At 41.2% G+C, this 18,685-nt stretch overlaps 1 non-coding gene across 1 annotated transcript; it reads right to left on the bottom strand.

Moving 5' to 3' along the window:
• Positions 1-17,331: 17,331 nt before the first annotated feature.
• On the bottom strand, positions 17,332-17,475 carry LOC142449707 (small nucleolar RNA SNORA48). The gene has a single exon (XR_012784826.1). It is a non-coding gene; the product is annotated as a small nucleolar RNA SNORA48 (small nucleolar RNA).
• Positions 17,476-18,685: the final 1,210 nt, after the last annotated feature.

Genomic DNA, 18,685 nt, shown 5'->3' with positions numbered 1-18,685 from the left:
CCAACATGGCCGCCCAAAGTGGACAGGCTTCAGCATAGCTTCTACTAAGAACACACTACGACGCCGGAGTTGGCTGCCCATTCAGGAGGAAGTAGCCACTGACCACCTTAGGCGAAGTGTGGAAACATTGTCAGATGCTCAAGGTCGAATGCATGGAAGCAGAACATTGTTGGAGATCGTGCCAGAGGAGGGGGCCCTTGGCTCAAAAGGCACTCGAGATGAGACTGATGAGGAATTGCTTTCTTGGAGTGGAGGCAACCGCGATCATGTGAATGGGCACAGCCTGTAGCAGTGGAGCCTGCAAGATCCTCATTTGCTGATGAGTATTGAATTTTGAGGTAAACACTAAGTGTTTCCCTAAGTGTTTCTGCTCAAATTCTAAATATATATACACTGTTCATAGAACTCTATTTCCAGTCCCATATTACTTGGGTAAACTAAAAGACATAAGTAAATTAAATAGCTTTCTCAAGATCATATATAAACTTTCCCCCAAAATAGCCCAACATGCTGAAGATAAACCTAATTAAAGTAACCATGATCCCTGTCAAAGCTATATTTACCCCACAAGTGGGAATACTGTGTTAGGCTGGATTCTCCAGAGAAGCAAAACTAATGATGCTTATATATGTATGTAGAGGACCAATTAATATAAATATTATTCACATCAACACACCAAGGACTGATGAAAAATATAGGGAAATAGAGATGTATTTATCCTTTCTCCAATCTGAAATTAATCAAGCATGTAATCAACACGCATTATAATTACTGCAGATTTGAAAGTGAACATTGAATACAAAGAAGGCTCACCAGTTAGAAATATGGCTTTGGTGATAAAAAAAACAACAACCAGACATCCCATTATATAATTGTATAAGACCCAAAATTCTTGCTAATACATTTTTTAAACAATGTAAACAGTGGCAACACATGTGAACATTGTCAGATGAAATACACAGGAATCAAATTATCTTTATTTGTGTAAAAAATATGATGGAGAAGCTCGATGTCATCAGCCAAAACAAAGCTGAGAGCTGACTGTGAAAACAGACCTTCAACTTCTCTCATGTAACTTCAAGTTGAAGCTGAAAAAAATTAAAACAAACCCACAAGACCCAACATGTAACTTTGATTATCCCACCTAAACGTAGAAACCATCTCAAGACTAGATTTGAAGCACTGAGTGCCAAAGACCAAAAATCAGATGAGTCATGGGATGGCACCAAAGATGTCATCATACACGAAGAAGCCAGAGTCATTAAAAAGTAGGATATAAGGGAAGGAGTAACCAGACTTCAACCTGGTGCTCCAATATGTGAATGCAACATACTGGCATGAATCAGGGAACCAGTAGAAAGGTCTGAGGGGCCAGCCCAATTCCAACTACGTGGACAGCCATCCCTCCCCCAGATTAATTTACTTCAGAGGACAGCACTGAAACTACAGCTCAGAGAGAAGGACATGTCTGATCAGAGCACACAGGAGCAAATGAAGGAGGAACAAGACAGAAGGACACAAATCCTGGCCCACCAAGCCTTGAGGATGACATCCCTGCTCAGAGCAGCCAATGCACAGAGAGGATCACATGGCTGGCCCCACTACGAGACATGATATCCCTCACTGACCCATAGCCCTTTGGGGACAACACTGGAGACACACTGGGAATTGCACCCAATCTGACCCAACCACACCAAGGCAAAACACTAAGGGCGTGCAACAGAACAGCAAGGGAAGCAGAGCAACGAAGTCCCCTGGCAGTACCAAAAATAGACTTTGGGGCCAGGGCTTGGCACCCCATCAGACTCCACTGGAAAACAACACCTAAAGGTCAACAAGCAGACCTTGAACTATTTACAGGCTTTTCTTTATTTTATCATTTTTTGTTGCTTTGCTTCTTTTTTTGCTTTGTTTTGCTCTGTCTTGTTCTTGTGAATATTATTATTTATACAGGTTTATCTAGATAAGATAGGTGGGATAAACCATCTGGAGGAGAAAACAACGGGACTGACCGTTTCTGGGGGACTTGAGAGGGGGGAAGTGGGAGAAAGGAAGTGAGAGTCAACAAACCCAGGGACAAGGGAACAAGTGATCCAAAAACGGGGGACAAGGAGGGTGCAGGAGGCCTGGTAGGGATTGACCAAGGGTAATGTAACCGAGAGGAATTACTGAAACTCAAATGAAGGCTGAGCATGATAACGGGACAAGAGGAAAGTAAAAGGAAATAGAGGAAAGAACTAGGAAGCAAAGGGCATTTATAGAGGTCTAAATACAGGCATGTACATATGTAAATATATTTATATATAATGATGGGGAAATAGATCTATGTGCATATATTTATAAGTTTAGTATTAAGGGAGCAGATGGACATTGGGCCTCCACTCAAGTACTCCCTCAATACAAGAACACTTTGTTCTATTGAACTGGCATTCCATGGTGCTCACCTTCCTGACATGATCACTGAAGACAAAATGGGTGCATAAGCAAATGTAGAGAAGAAAGCTGTGATGGTGCCCAGCTATCAAAAGAGATAGCATCTGGGCTCTTAAACGCTTGAAGATAAACATCTGACCATCTAGCTGAGAAACAACAAAGCCCACATGGAAGAAGCACACCAGCCTGTGCGATCACGAGGTGTTCATGGAATCAGGCATCAGGCATCAAAGAACAAAAAAATCATATCATTGTGAATGAGAGGAAGTGTGGAGTGGAGACCCAAAGCCCATCTGTAGGTAACTGGACACCCCCTTAGAGAAGGGTTGTGGAGAGGAGATGCGTCAAACAGGGTGCAGTATAGCAACGATGAAACATACACCTTTCCTCTAGTTCTTTAATGCTTCCTCTCTGCCTCCCCCTGTCCACTATCATGATAACAAGTCTAACTTACAAATCCAGCTAGACCAGAGGATGTACACTGCTACGAAAAGGAACTGGAAACACAGGGAATCCAGGACAGATGAACCTCTTGGGACCAGTGGTGAGAGTAACAATTCCAGGAGGGTGGAGGGAAGGTAGGGTAGAAAAGGGGAACTGATCACAAGGATCTACATATAACCTCCTCCCTGGGGGATGGACAACATAAAATTCGGTGAAGAGAGACATTGGACAGTGTAAGACATGACAAAATAAGGGTTCATTAGGGAGGGAGGGGGAAAATGAGGAGTTGATACCAAGGGCTCAAGTAAAAAGAAAATGTTTTGAGAATGATGATGGCAACAAATGTACAAATGTGCTTGACACAATGGATGGATGGATGGATGGATGGATTGTGATAAGAGTTGTATGAGCCCCCGGTAAAATGATTTTTTTAAACATAGGATATAAAGAAACTATTTAAATGCATGTCAGAAGAAACTCTGAAACTTGATTTTCTTCGGAAGAAATTGCTCTTGAAGCAACAATGATGAGGTAAGAGAGCTAAAGAGAATTCAAGAATATTTCATTGTGCTGGTGCGGAACCTATACATAGACCAAGAGGCAATTGTTCAAACAGAACTAGGAAGTACTGCATTGTGTAACATCAGGAAAAGTCTAAAAAAAATTTTTTTTAATCAGGAAAGGTGTGTGTCAGGGTTGTATCCTTTCCCCATACATATTCCATCTGCATGCCAAGAAAACCATGTGAGAAGGTGGACTATATGAAGAAGAATATAGAAGCAGGATCAAAAGAAGGCTCATTAACAACCTTTTATGCAGAGGATGTGTCTGAAAAAAAGGGGACTTGACGCACTTGCTGATGAAGATCAAGGACTGGAGCCTTCAGTATAAATTACAACTCAATGTCAAGAAAACCAGAATGCTCACAACTGGACCAACAGACAATCATATGATAAATGGAGAAAAGCCTGAAGTTGTCAGGGATTTGTGTGACCTCATGCCTTCTTTTCAGAAAAAAAAAATTACTCAGTGCTTCCCTGATGATTAAAAACTTTTGTACTTTATCCAGAATAAAGTGTAGGTATCTGCTTCTGCAGCTGCCCTGGATCATTCCTGCACCACCCCCCCATCTCCCCAGGGGATGCTATTACCCAATTTTGGAAATATTGGGTTAGATCATATAATGAAGAAAGGAGCATAATTGGAATACATAATTACAGGTTTAAAATGGTTATAGGCTTGGCTATTTTCAGTACACCATTGAGGACAAATCCAAGTCAGTTATCTTTGCAAGCGTCTTTCTGCATAAACTACTTATAAGTATATTCTCCCTACCTTTCTCTGGGTTTGCTCCAGACTTGCCTAAGCATAGCCCAATTGTTAAAGTAGCATAAAGAACTCAAATAGAGTCTGAATTTATATTGGGACCCCATCTGGATCCCTATAATTAGGGATCTGCTGTAGATCACAGCAGCCGTTCACAAACTAAGGACTTTAGAATTTAAGTTCTCATACAATCCCAGAACTCACAATGACCCAGTCTTGTCATACATGGGGTTGTCATGAGATAAAGGTCATGCCAAGACAGCTAACAACAGAGAACCACCGTGCAGCTCTCTCAATGACATCACATAGAATTCTGGGAACGACAGAAGCTTGTCTAGCATGGTGTCAGATTTGTGCTATTTTGTGAAATTATAAAAAGGTATTTGATGACATTATTAAAAGGTTTCCCCCATATATTAAGCGTCTGAAAGAATGTTATTTCTAAAACTCGGTCTGAGGAAACAACACCTCATTTTGGGACGGGCTGAGTTCTGGAAGTGTCTGAGTCATAAAGGTGTGAGGAGCCTCCACGGAGGAATTTCTTGCCACTTCCCAGTTTAGCAGCCCTGTATAGAAACAGCAAACACCTAGCACTTTGGGGGTTCTTTACAATTTCCAAAGTGCTTTTGCACATATGATTTGAAATTACCCCCAAACAACAGCTCCATAATGTGATATATCACAACAGACTGGAGGCAGAAGCGGACATGAAAACTCCAACGGTCTTCTGTTAAGCCAAACAAACATTAAATAAATTGGTGCCTGGGGGGGAGGGGGCCGGGTGGGTGGCAGGCAGGAAGAGAGACATAAAGCAAGAATGCAATTGTTCTAAAATAAAAATGTTTTATTTTGGAGATCTGTAATTAGCGTTCCCAAAATGTGTTAATTGTACCACTATGTAATGAGCTTATTATTATCTTAAATGAATTAATGCATATATTTTTAATTTCTAATATGGTATCAATATATATGAAGCACATCAGCTATTGCTGTATCAAAGAAGGAAATTAATTGCAAATATCATGCTTTTATTTGGGTTTTTCTTGCCCACATAACCAAATATTCACTTTATGATACTTCTTATCAAAACCACTCTATTCACATTGAAGATGTATTGATAAAAACCATCTACCAGCTGCTTTCATGTTCAAAACCAGTCTTACTAGATTTGACTCTCAAAAATTGGCTGGGGGAGGAGCATACTATTTTGAAAACTAATATCCACTGATCTCAGTAAAAGGGGGAAGGTGAAGTTTAATCAATCAATTAAAAGAATTAAAATTAGCCACTGGTTGATCTATATTTCCCCCTCCTCTTCACTTTATAAACATTATTGCATCTGGCTTCATCGAGACATTTGTTTTTCTAGCATAGAAATGATCTCCCTATATGCTAGAGAACAGCTGCTCAGAATAAACCTCATGTTCAATTTTGGTAGGTGTTGATTATCTTTTAACAATCGAGAGCTTCGGTAATGTGTAACAGTGTAAAGGAGTCCTGAAACAATAATGTCCAAATAACACTACCCAGGGATGATACCCAGTGAAATAACATGTTCAGCTTTTCTTAATTATTGAAAGAACTATCATTGGGAAATAACTAATTGAGTTTTCACATTGAAGCCTTGCCTGTTTTCTGGACAAGTCACCGGAATGAGCCTTGAATCACTCAACAGACTCATTGCAGTTGGTACCCCTCCCAGCCCCCATCCACATCCTATTGAAGCAACACTGAAACACTGGCTGGGCTGGGCTGGGATATTTGCATTCAGTGCTGAGGGAAGTACAGTGGAGGTCAACAGGAAGGAGCTGTGTCCCCAATTCCCTGTGTCCCGTTTTTCAACGAGTGCTTTGAGTAGGGAAATCTCAACTGTGCCCCTCATTCTCATCCTGAGTTCAGGGGTCATGAATGTTAAAAAATAATTAACTTAAGCCAATAATAAAATTTCAAGTTTATTGAATGTACGCTTTGCCAATAGAACATTTCAACTAGTCAGAAAATGAGAACTTCTAAAATCCTTATGTCAAATCTGATTGACACCACCTTGGAAAAATGGATAGGACCAGCACTGATAAACAAGTTTCTGGTAGGAGTATTTTCATACAGCATTGTCTTCAAGGATAATGAAAATAATTACTGTCATCCAGCTCCCAGTCTGATGTTTAGAGTCTGTTTTCTGAAACTGAATTATTCAAGAGTATGACACCCAAGGCCAAAAGGTCTTACCAATGTGATAGGGGGTTGGGGTGGGGGGCACATCCCAGATTCAAATACATATAAAGACCCTTCTATTCAGTCTTACACAGAACAAAGACAACATCCCAGAGGACAGAAACTATCAGTATGTACGCACTTCAGAGACTACGTGGAATCCACTGATTTATAGGACTAATTATACCACCGTGCTTTGTAAAGTTCGTAGAAAAATTCTTTTATCTTTTAATTTCATTTTTCCATGATGTGTGTGTGCGAACTTGTGTATGATAGAAAGTGAAGGAAATGATCACAAAAATCATGATTGATAGCAGGTCGATTCATCACTGTCATGGTGTGGCAAGGGCCATGAGAATACATACACAATTACAGATTATCAAGGACTACTGGTTCTGGGAATTCAATCACCTGGCTACATGGTGGTTAGATATGACTCATAACTATGTGGCCCTACTCATAGTCAGCAGCACCCCTACTTTTAACTTAAATTAGATAACATGAAGCTCTTTTCAGTAAATCACTAAGGACATGCCCTGGCAACCTTCCTGGTTTGTTGTATAAACCTGAAGGCAAAACTTTCCCTTGGGCTTGCTTGGGAGTTGTAATCAGTTTTCAAGCAGATGCTTACTTAGGGTAAATTTCCCCTTTCTATGTTTTCCCCTGACTTGCCTAAGCACAGCTAACTTCCTGTTTAATATGGGGTGGGGTGGAGGTGTTAATTGTAAAATAATTAATCTGTATTATTTAAGCTGCTGTGTTGGTTATAATTTATTATTGCTTCAGTAGAAACCTAATATAATCAATGCTTTGCTAAAGGATAGTCCTACACTCTCCCCTAAGACACTGGTTTAAGAATTATGTATGGAAATAACCTAGGCACTGAGCAATTGGCCATTTCTGCAGCAGGTAAAAAGAGCCCTGGTGGTACAGTGGTTAGGCTCTTGACTACAAAGGCCATGGGTTCAAACCAACTAGCCATTCTAAGGAAGAAAGATGAGGCAATCTGCTTCCATAAAGAATCTGCTTCCTTGGAAATCCGATGGGGGAGAGTTCTCTTCTGTCCTGTAGGGTCTCTGTGAGTCAGAATCAACTAGGTATCAATGGACTTTGGAGGCTGGAGCAAATGAACGGAGAGGGCACTGCAGGTGACTTGACCGAGTAGATCTGTAGTAGATCTGTAGTGAGGGTGATGAATCCTCACTCTAGACTGGAACTATAATTAAATCTGTCTCTTGCAGGCGATCTCAGGTCTTCATTAGTTTGTTGTTGTTTTTAATTTTAGAAATCAACTTGATTTCCAAGTTTTACAACCATAATTAACACTGTTAAAATCACTCATAGCTGATTCATATAATCTATTGGCATCCCCTGCCCATGTTCTTTTACTCAGATCCATCAAGAAAAGAAAAAGTCATTTGTGAGAGTTACGAAGCCTATGGCTACAAGAACCACATTAAGTAATTCACTGCATCACAATCACATGTCTAAGAGCTAGGATATACACGCAGTCAACTTACTTTGAGATTGTGTTAGTCTGGGTAGACTAGAGAAACAAATTCATAAACACACATATGTATATAAGGGAGAGGTTTATATACAAGAGCAAATAAACATTGAGAAAACATTCCTGCCCAGTCCAGATCAAGTCCATAAGTCTGATATTAGCCCGTATGTCCAATACCAATCTATAAAGTCCTCTTCAGACTCACGAAACACATGCAATGAAGCCAAATGCAGAACCATAACTAGTCAGTGGGTAGAAAGTCTTTAGGTCCAGTGGCGTGGTAAGCATCTCAGTACTGGCAAGTGTCTCTCTGTGGCTCCTCCGGCTTCCGAGGTCTGGTTACATCCATGTGGTTTGTCTTCTTCAATGTCTCCCAGGGAGTGGCAGAGAGAGAGGTGTCTTCTGCCTCCAAGGAGGAAGTCCCAGATTTTTTCAGAATTCTCAGGAGGCCATGCCCATACAGCGGTCTCATTGCCTATCTCCAGATTGACAGCCTAGACTCCACCCCTCCACTCTTAATGCTTCAATTGATACCAGATGGGGTGACTGCCAGAGAGGGCCATGCCCTTAGTCACTACCATATACTGCCTGTGACCAAGCCCATGAAACACAAGATAAACCTTGATACATCTCACCTCAAACCTCTCAACCACTTCCCAAGCATTAGGCAAGTCGTAATTGGTTACTAATGGTCTGAAGGAGCCAAACCTTCTTAAACAATTAACAGTTTATTGACACCTTTTAATACTTTGGCATGGGTCAGAATTAATGGATGAAAACTGCATTTCTAATCCTGCTTCTGGTTCGAAATCGCATGACAAACCGAATGGTTCGTTATTACCTTAAACTCAAAGGCACTACAGCTTCCGTGGGTGGGTGTCGATTGTGGATACCAAGAAAATGAAATCCCTGACAGCTTCCATGTTTCTCCTGTCTATCATGATGGCCCGTGGTCCAGTTGGGAGGACTCTTCTTTTCTTTACATTGAGTTATAATACATACTGAAGCCTATAGTTCTTTTTGTTTTTATGTCTGTGTGAGAAAGAGCTTTATATCAAAGAGCAATTGTATATTGAGAAAACATCCCAGCCCAGTCCAGATCAAGTGCATACATCAGTCCCGTTATTTTCTCCTCCAGATTGTTCATCCAGCCTATCTTATTTAGACAGACCTGCGGAGATAATAACATGCACAAAAACAAGACAGAGCAAGACCAAGCAACAAAATAAAACAAAACAACAATAAACCAATGACAAAAAAACACAACAAGAAAGCAAAGCTTGTAGTTGGTTCAAGGACTATTTGTTGGCCTTTAGGAGTGTTTTCCAATCTAGTCTGTTGGGGCACCAAGCCCTGGCCCCAAAGTCTATTTTTGGTATTCCCTGGGGACTTCATTACTCTGTTCCCTTGCTGTTCTGTTGCACCCCCTTAGTGCTTTGCCTCGGTGTGGTGGGATCAGATGGGGCAGAATTCCCACACTGTGTCTCCAGTGTTGTCCCCTGTAGGGCTTTGGGTCAGTGAGGGATGTCATGTCTCATAGTGGGGCCAGCCATATAGTCTTCTCTGTAGATTGGCTGCTCTGAGCAGAAATATTGTCCTCCAGGTCTGGTGGGCCAGGATGTGCTCCACTCTCTTCCGCCCCCTTCATTTGCTCCCATGTACTCTGATCAGAAATGTCCCTCTCCCGGAGCAGCAGATTCAGTACTGTGTCATCTGCTTATCACAGCTTGTTCAAAACCTTCCTATAATCCTGAGGGTACATTCTCCATATAGTCCAGCTTCTCAGACTATTTGCCCAGCACATGGATTGAATAAGTGTTGTGAAAGGATATTTCGTTGATACACATTTTTACTGACTTGTTAAATACTTTTATTGGGGGCTCTTACATCTCTTATCACAATCCATACATTCCTCCAGTGTGTCAAACACATTTACACATACGCCGCCATCATCATTTTCAAAGCATTCACTTCCACTTGAGCCCCTGATATCAGCTCCCCATTTCTTCCCACTCACGCCCCCACTCACATTTTTACTGATTTCAATACATTCAGCAGCCCCTTGTTCTAATAATTGACAGCTTCTTGGCATATATACAGTGCGATGATGTGGTCATTCACTGCCTCTTGGTATATAAATAGCACACCGAATTTCTCTGGAATTCCCATTCTTCCCACTGTTTTCTATTTTTTGTTACAATCTACACAACTGAATGTAGTTGCATAGTCAATATACACAGGTAAATAGCGTTCTGGTACACTGTGTGGTTAGCATGATCTACCTAATGTCTAGAGTCCACTCTTTCCTTGGGATGTCATTACTGACATGAAATTGTGTAACTACTCCGCTTTCCATTTTCATTTGATGTTTCCTGTGGCATTCAGTATTTCCCACAGAATCCATCAATATTTCAACTACAGCAGTGCTTCTCAACCTGTGGGTCGCAACCCCTTTGGGGGTCAAATGACCCTTTAACAGGCGTTGCCCAATTCATAACAGTAGCAAAGTTACAGTGATGAAGTAGCAATGAAAATAATTTTATGGTTGGAGAGTCACCACATGAGGAACTTTCTTAAAGGGTCACAGTGGCATTAGGAAGGTTGAGAACCACTGAACTAGAGACTTATGTTTTTTCTTCAGTTCTTTCAATTTGAGAAACACCAAGTGTGTTCCTTCTGTTTAGTTTTCTAACTCCGGGTATTTTGCATATTTCATTATGAGATTTTATTTTTTTTCTCCTCAAACTACCCTTTGAAATTTTCTGTTCATCTCTGTACTTTATCGTTTTCCCCATTTACCTTAGTTTCTCTACATTCTAAAGCTAGTGTAAGACTCTCTGTCATCCATTTTCTTCTTTTGTCTTTTTCCTGTCTTTTTAAGGACCTTCTGCTTCCTCCATGTATGATGGTCTTGATGCCATCATATAACTTGTCTTATGGACAAATTTAATGAAAGGCTATGTAAGATTCTGTCCTGAAATATATCTTGCTATGAGAAATCAAAGTAGGAATAAATAAATGGAGAAATATACCATGTTAACAAATTAGAAGACTTAAGGTCAATCAATTCTCTCAATGAAATCCAATTAAAATCACAACAGATTTCATTTAGAATTGATTGTAATTGTCTTGCTTTCTTTTTTAGGTGCCAACAAGTCCGTTCTGACTCCTAGCGACCCTAAGTACAACAAGAGTGAAACGCTGTCCATCCGGTGCCAGCTACATAACTGTTACATCTGCACCTATTGCTGGAAACACCGTCAATCTACCTCACTGGGTTTCTCCTCTTTTTTTGCTGACCTGCTTTACCAAGCACAACATCCTTTAGCAGAGACCAGCTCATGAGACACAGTCTCAGCATCCTCACTTCTAAGGAGCCTCGAAGCTGTGCTTCTGGCAGCTCATGGCACTGGCAATGCTCCTCGCTGTGAACAAGAGAAGCTCAGTAATAAAGCAAGCTACAAGAGAAGCAAAACCACACATCCCATTCATTGAATTGAAATGATGCTTCTTGAAATTCACTAAAATTAAACTTTCCCATTTGATTTAGCTCCAGAAAAATATTTTGTTACTGCTATATGATTCATCTTGACTTTAATGTTTTCACACAAACGGATCTGCAGTGATTTTATTTACATGAATTGCCCTCTTGAGTATGGACTTTACCCAAAGCCTGTGACATTGAGTTGATTTGACTCACAGTGACCCTTAGGACAGAATTTAAATGCTCCTTGGGGTTTCTGCAACTGTCAATCTTTACAGAGAAGACAGTCTCATCTTTCTCCGGGAGGCCAGCTTGTGGGTTTGAACAGCCTGCCTTGCAGTTAGCAGCCCAATGCTTAATCCATTGTGCCACCAATCTCCTTAAATATCCAGAAACAAAATTAACCCTGAAAATAGCTTTATGTTATTCTGTTGTTGTTTATTAAGCATTAACATGATTCTTTAAAATAAATTGTTCATTAAAATCCACCCAGAAGTTTTGGAACAACCTCCTACATGTATCCTGATTTAGCTGCAGCGTTGCCGCCAGAAGCTTACCAATGTCCTGTTCATTTATTCTAAGATCACCCTTCATTCAGGTAATGGCTGGAAAAAAAATCAGCCAGCATGAAACAAAGTACTATGATACAGCTGTGAGTTCCTGGACTCCCTTTAATTAACCTCATCTGGGGATTCATTTGGCTTTTCCTATTTAACTTTATTAAGCCCAGAGTTTACCTTTTTTTTTTTTTTTGAGTTTACCTTATTAGAACTCATCCTCACAGATATTTCCATCAGATTTGCCAATGTAAGAAACAAAATGATGTAAACTTCCCCACTCCTGTATTAGTCACCGGTAAGCCTAATCAATTCTTGTCTTTAGTGGCAATGGTCCACGTTGAGTCATGAGAAAAAGGGATTCAAAGTTTACATTCCAGCATAAGGAAAATGCTTAGGTCTTAGCTCCTTAAAAGTCTTACCTCCTTAAAAAATTAAAAGTGAAAAAAAACTACTTTCAAAAGGATATAAAATGTATTTCTTCACATTTGATACAATTAGAGGTCAAATTTTGAAAGTAAAAGCATGTAGACATAACTCATTACAAAACTTTGAAAAGACCAGAATTCTCTGATTAACTAAACTCATTATTGTCAAGTCAATTGTGACTAACAGCAAGCCCATAGGTGTCCAAGAAAACCTCCATTCCAGGGGCTTTTCAATGACTAATCTTAAGGAGGTAGACAGGCCTTTTTCCCACAGCACCCCAAGGTTGATCTTTGCTGGCAAACTCTTGGTTCAGCTGACTGTAAACATTTTGCGCCCTCCAGTTTGGGCTGTTGAAAAGCAAGTTTCAAGAGAACAGAGCCAGAATCTTCGGTTAACTACTGTTAATCTTGCCTAGTAAATTATTACTTACTATGCTGCACCCCTGAGTAGCCCTGACTCATTATCACTGATATAGTTAAAGTTTATTGTGCCCACCTGGCTGATAAACACATGTGGGGTTAATTGAAGGGCAGAGAGATAAATGGCTCGGTGAGCCTCACCTTTCTAGTTCTCGGGTCTCATGCTTTGTGATGGTCGGACCAGGATGCAGCTGCCTTAGCCAGTTCCCTGCTTCAGTTGGCAAGGGCTGACTTCCTGTGAGACATCCCCTGGGAGAAGCCACATGGACCTACCCTGATGCAGCCCTGGGTGCTGGAGCAGCCGTGTGGAGACCCCTGCCTGCGCTGAGATGCTTTCACTGATTTGGCTTTCTTCCTGCAGTTGGTGTCATAGTGTGTGTTTTGTGAGATGGAGGACGATCGGTGTGGGACATATGGGTTTATGTTGGACGTGTGAGCTTGGGCAGCACTGAGTTGGGATGTTTTCTTGAAATGCCCTTAACCTTCATATAAAACTCTCTCTTACACATATGAGTTTTTGTGGATTTGCCCAGACTACCAGAATGACCATGCACACAATGGAATAAAACTCTACACAGCCCTGCACCAGCCTCACAATTCCTCCTATGTTCGAGCCCATTAATGCGCCTCTGTATCAGTCCTTGTTGAAAGTCTTCCTCTTTTTCTGCAGACCCTTTACATTACCAAGCATGATGTGCTCCGGAAACTGGTCCCTCTTGATAGCTTGTCCAAACTGGAGAAGTCAAAAAATAGCTCACTGCCAACAAGTCGATGCTGACTTACCGTGACTCTATCGGATGGGGTCGAATTGCCCTGCTGAAAGTTTCTGAGATTGTAAACTGTTTACAGGAGGAAAACCCCATCCATCTCCCATGGAACAGCTGGTGGTTTCTAACTGAGGACCTGGAAGGCGGCAGCCTAATCGTAACCACTAGACCACCCAGGCTGTCTAAAGTACATATAAAACATCTCACAATCCTCCCTTCTAAAGAGCTGCCCTTCTCCAGCACCGATCTGCCTGTTCTTTTTCGTAGTCCATTGTTTACGCAAGTGCTTTGCCAACATCATAACAAAAACATCAGTTCTCTGTCTTCATATTCATTTTCCAGCGTTCACATGCGTATCAACCCCCAGACCACTACTGTCAGTCAATTCTGACTCCTAGTGACCCTCTCAGACAGACCAGAGCAGCCCCATAAGGTTTCAAGGGCGGAAACACTTATGGAATCAGACTGCCTCCTCTTCTGCCAGGTGACTTGTGAGTTTGAGCCACATACCTTTTCAGGTAGCAGCCCAACTCTTAAGAGGTGATTGAAAATATGCTCGCTTGAGTCATGCACCTTTTAGTTCTCAAAGAGACATCTCTGCTTTTTAAGCATCTGAAGACGGGCCTGGCACATACTGTTGTTGGTTGCATTGTCTCGGTGAGTCATCGCCAACAGAGTAACCCAATGTACCACAGAAGGGAACATCGCCCAGTCCTCTGTTAGCTTCGCAGTGGTTTGAGCTCATTCTTACGACCACCGTGTCCATTTATCGGAGGTTCTTCCCCTTTCTTGATGATCCCTACTCTACCAGGATGGTCCCTCCTGACAACATTCATCAATTCATATGGGCTGGGCAAACAAAGCAGTCATTTTCAACCAAATGAGGTGTCAAGAGACATTGGAGTGGCGTGATTAGTTCTAAGATGTATAGAAAGTAATCCCTCCTTCTACAGAAAATGTTTTACTCCCCTGACACCTAAGTTATTTTACAACTTTTTAATTTGGAAATAATTTAAATTTGTAGAAGAGTTACAAAGATAATGGAATTTCTTTCTCATGCTTTACCCAGCTTTCACTAATGTTAAGATCTTCCAAAATCATGGTATTTTTTAGAAGCGAAGAAGTTTATGTTGGCACAAATGCTATACTAACTAAACAAAACTATCTACTTTATTCAAATTTCACAATTTTCCTCATTAACATCCTTTCCTGTTCCCAAATCCTATCCAGGATATCATGTTGCATTCAGTCATGATGGCCCTCAGACTTCTGCCACCTGGGTTGTTTTCTCAGCCTTCCCTCGTTTCCTCATCATGATCTTAACACTTTCGAAGAATATAGATTAGGTGTTTTGTATCTCAGTTTGGGTTTATCTGATGCTTTTAATGATGTGAATGAGGTTATGAATTTGGGGACATCAAGGGTACATGATTGCAACACAATTTATTACTAGTCATGTTAACCTTGGCCCCTTGGTTACAGTCTATCTCCCAGGTTTCTGCACCATATTTTACCATACTGCTTAATAAACAGCTAAGAAGAAACACTTTCAGGCCATGCAAATACTATGCTTTGTTTCATCCATTAACTGTATCATTAATCAGCAGAGCTTGCATGTAGCGGTTGTTATTATGGTTCAAAGAACCGTTTTTAAATTTTACTTAAATATATGTTAGAGCCGATTGAAAATTACTCCTGTAGTGTGACTTTCAATATAAGGAACAGTGATTATTTGCAAAGTTAACAAAGTCTACTAGTTCACAGGGATTTTGTTCAGTGACCGGACTATTTGCTGTAGAGCCTGGCGAGATTTCCCATTTGTACCCATATGGGCTCCTCCTTCCCAGGCCTGTTTTCCAGGTTAGCAAATTTACAAAGCAATGGACTGAATTTCCAGAATCTACCTTCCCTGGTTAGAAATTTCACTAACACTAATATAAATGCTTCATAATATGTTCAGTATTCTCTCCTCCTTTCACTGTAGATGAAATATAGTTTATTATTTTTGCCACACGTGATAGATTTTAGGAGAGAAAGGGAGTACACATAGCTTGATTCCACAATCTCTTATTGAGATCACCACTCATCATTTGTTTTTATGTATCTGTATCTCCTACTAACATAATTCTCATGAGTCTTTTATTTGGCGTCTCTTCCAAATATTCTTGTGAGGTAATGCAAGGCAGATTTTGTTTTGTTTATCAAGGCTTCTGTAACCTGTGGAACATATTCTCTAGCCTACCAGAATAGAAGTCAGTCCAAGATGGCAGACTAGGAAGATTTACTACTTCATGAATAATTTCTTTAAGCTAGATCAGCACAATGTGGGCCCACAGTCAGATGTTAAATATGTCTCAGATGTCTGGACCATCCCATCATCTCTAATACCAACCTCTCCTCTTAGTCCTGACTTTAATGTCGCACAGAATTCCCAAGACCATCAAGGAAATCGCTCACATGGTCATGGAGTGTAGTGAAACAAGTCCCAAATCTGAGGGTCAGGTATCAGTCTGGAGGCATCTCCTTAACCAAATGGTTGTAGATGCTGACAAACCAGAATTGGCAGGTCAGACAACAGGCTTCTGGTTCACAGCTCTGCAGAAGTTTGTGAATTAGATCAACAATAGGCTGCAATCTCAAATTCCAAGAGTCAGAATTCAGATGCAGAATTCAGGACAAGAACATCGGACGCCGATCATACTCACAAGGAAACTACGAGTGGTGACTTGAGTCCCACCTTTATTAAAGCAGTGACTAATGATCAATCCCACTGTAGTCCTGCCTTATTAATATAATGGACAACTCACTCCAAAATGGGATCATAGCCATATGCATAGAGACTCATATTTATAATACATCACAGAATTGAGAACCATAGGTCGAAAGGTTATATTAATTTACTAACCATACCATAACTGCTCAACCCTCTATATCAAAGATCAGAGAGGAAAAAGTGCAACAAATGCAGATGGCAATCCTGGAACCCAAGGCCTCAAAACTCCCTCACTGCCATCCAGACAATTCTGATTCCTAGTGACCTGATAGGACAGGACAGGACTGCCTCTGTGGGTTTCCTAGACTGTAGATCTTTACAGGAGTAGAAAACCTCATCTTTCTACCCTTGGAGCAGCTGGTGGTTATGAACCATTGACCTTGTGGCTAGCAGCCCAACCTGTAACGTACTATACTACCAGAGTTCGCTTATACAAAGAGAACGGATAAAACAGCCTCAAGGAAGAATTGGAAGCAGTAAATGGCTTGGCACAGACCAATTGTGCATTGTTGAAAAAAAGACCAACCCTCGTAATCAAGTGCAACTAAACATTGCAAAACCATTTTAAATAATGCCAGATATGAAATATAATTATTAAAATAGTTAAATGCTATTGTTTTCGTTAGGTGTTGTAGTTAGTTTCAACTCACAGGGACCCTATGCACAAGAGAATGAAATCCTGCCTGATCCTGCACTTTGGGGGGAGTGGAAGCAGCCCTGGTCACTCAGAGGTTAAACAGTGGACCGTAGCTATGGTTTGAACCCACCAGCAATGTGCAGCAGACGCTTCCACAGAGATCACAACCTTGGAAACCCCATAGGACAGTTCTCCTCTGCCCAACAGTGTGGCTTTGATCTAGAAGTGTCTAAACTGCAATAGGTGTGAGTGTGGTCTTGATATAACATTGATATAAAACCTCCAGGGCCAACGTTGTTCCTATCAGACAATCGTTGCTACTCTTTTTTTTTTTTTTTTTTTTTTAATGTGCCCTAGGCATGAAACAGCTCTGGCCACGATCTGGGCATCAAGCTAGGATGAACAAAGGGTTGCCAGTCTGCTCTGCCCCTGACTGAGATAAGAGCACCACCACCAATCAGGGGTCTCTTTGCCCACAGCCAGGGGATTCCTATCAGACAATCGTATGTATTTTACTACATTCTGTCCTGTTCAAGAATGTTGTGTTGCAAAAAGTGACAGCTTTCAGTTGTCACTGGAGAAAGAGGAGGCTTTCTACTCCCGTAAAGAGAGAGTCTTGAACACCCAGACATTTCTACCCAGTCCTACAGGGTCGCAATATGTTGGCATTGACTAGATGGCAGTGGGTTAGAGGGTTTTCACCTTCAATGATGTGCTGTTGTTAGCTGCCATCAGACCACTCACAATTCACAACAACCACATAAACAATGTCATGAAATGCTGCTCAGTCCTGTGTCCTCCCATGATACGCTGTGAAATGGACCGTGTTGGCGCAGAGCGTTTCTGTTGGCTGATTGTCTGGAAGCAGCTCACCAGGGCTTTCGTCCGAGTCCATCTTAGTTTGGACATGTCACTGAGGCTCGTTCATCATCCAGGCAGCATACAAGCCATCACTAAAGGGAGGCGGTAGCTGCACCTGTTAGCTTTTTATATTGTATAGCCTTGTTGATTTTAATGTTCCTCACTCAAAATGTGTTCACGTAATTTAGAGTGAATTTTCTGATTTCTACTCTCTGTGCTCATTAAAATAAGAGAACTAATGATTGGTTCCCTGGAAAGCTCTCAATAAAAGTAAATGTCAAAACAGATATCTCCCGACACTCAGAATCCCCAAAACCTCAGTTACCAAGTTCTTATATTTTAACCCAGATGACTTGGTCCCAAGCTTTAAAGTTGAATAGTCTTGAACTGCCCCCTTGAAGCAGCTCAGAAGAGGTTTGACTTGAGTTGTTCCCTGGCATATGAGAGAGTGAGTAATGCGTTTTTGGCATGGGAATGATTTCATCCAGGGAGGTGGCAACAGTTCCGATTGCTTCCTCCTCCTTAATCTTCAGTGCTCCCGCTGCCGCTATGCCAAACTCCCCAGCACAGTCTGTGGGAAGGGAACCACCGAGCTCGGAATTAATTGCTGTGCTTGAAGCACACTGGGCCGTCTGGCAGCAGACAGAACCACGTGATCACAAAATGGATAATTCAGGACCTCAGCCCATTACGGTGTGTGCCCAAAGGGAACATGACTGGAAAGGGCCAGTCTCAATTTATCCTTTACCTTTGTTGACCTCCCTGCAACACACTTGACTTCATGCGGTTTTTGTTTTTTTTTTACTCTCTTTGTGAAAAATAATGTAATTACGCAGT

Source organism: Tenrec ecaudatus, chromosome 5, assembly GCF_050624435.1.
Source record: "Tenrec ecaudatus isolate mTenEca1 chromosome 5, mTenEca1.hap1, whole genome shotgun sequence".
Lineage (NCBI taxonomy): Eukaryota > Metazoa > Chordata > Mammalia > Afrosoricida > Tenrecidae > Tenrec > Tenrec ecaudatus.
The sequence above is the reverse complement of the archived record's forward strand: the minus strand, read 5'-3'. Positions and strand labels throughout refer to the sequence as shown.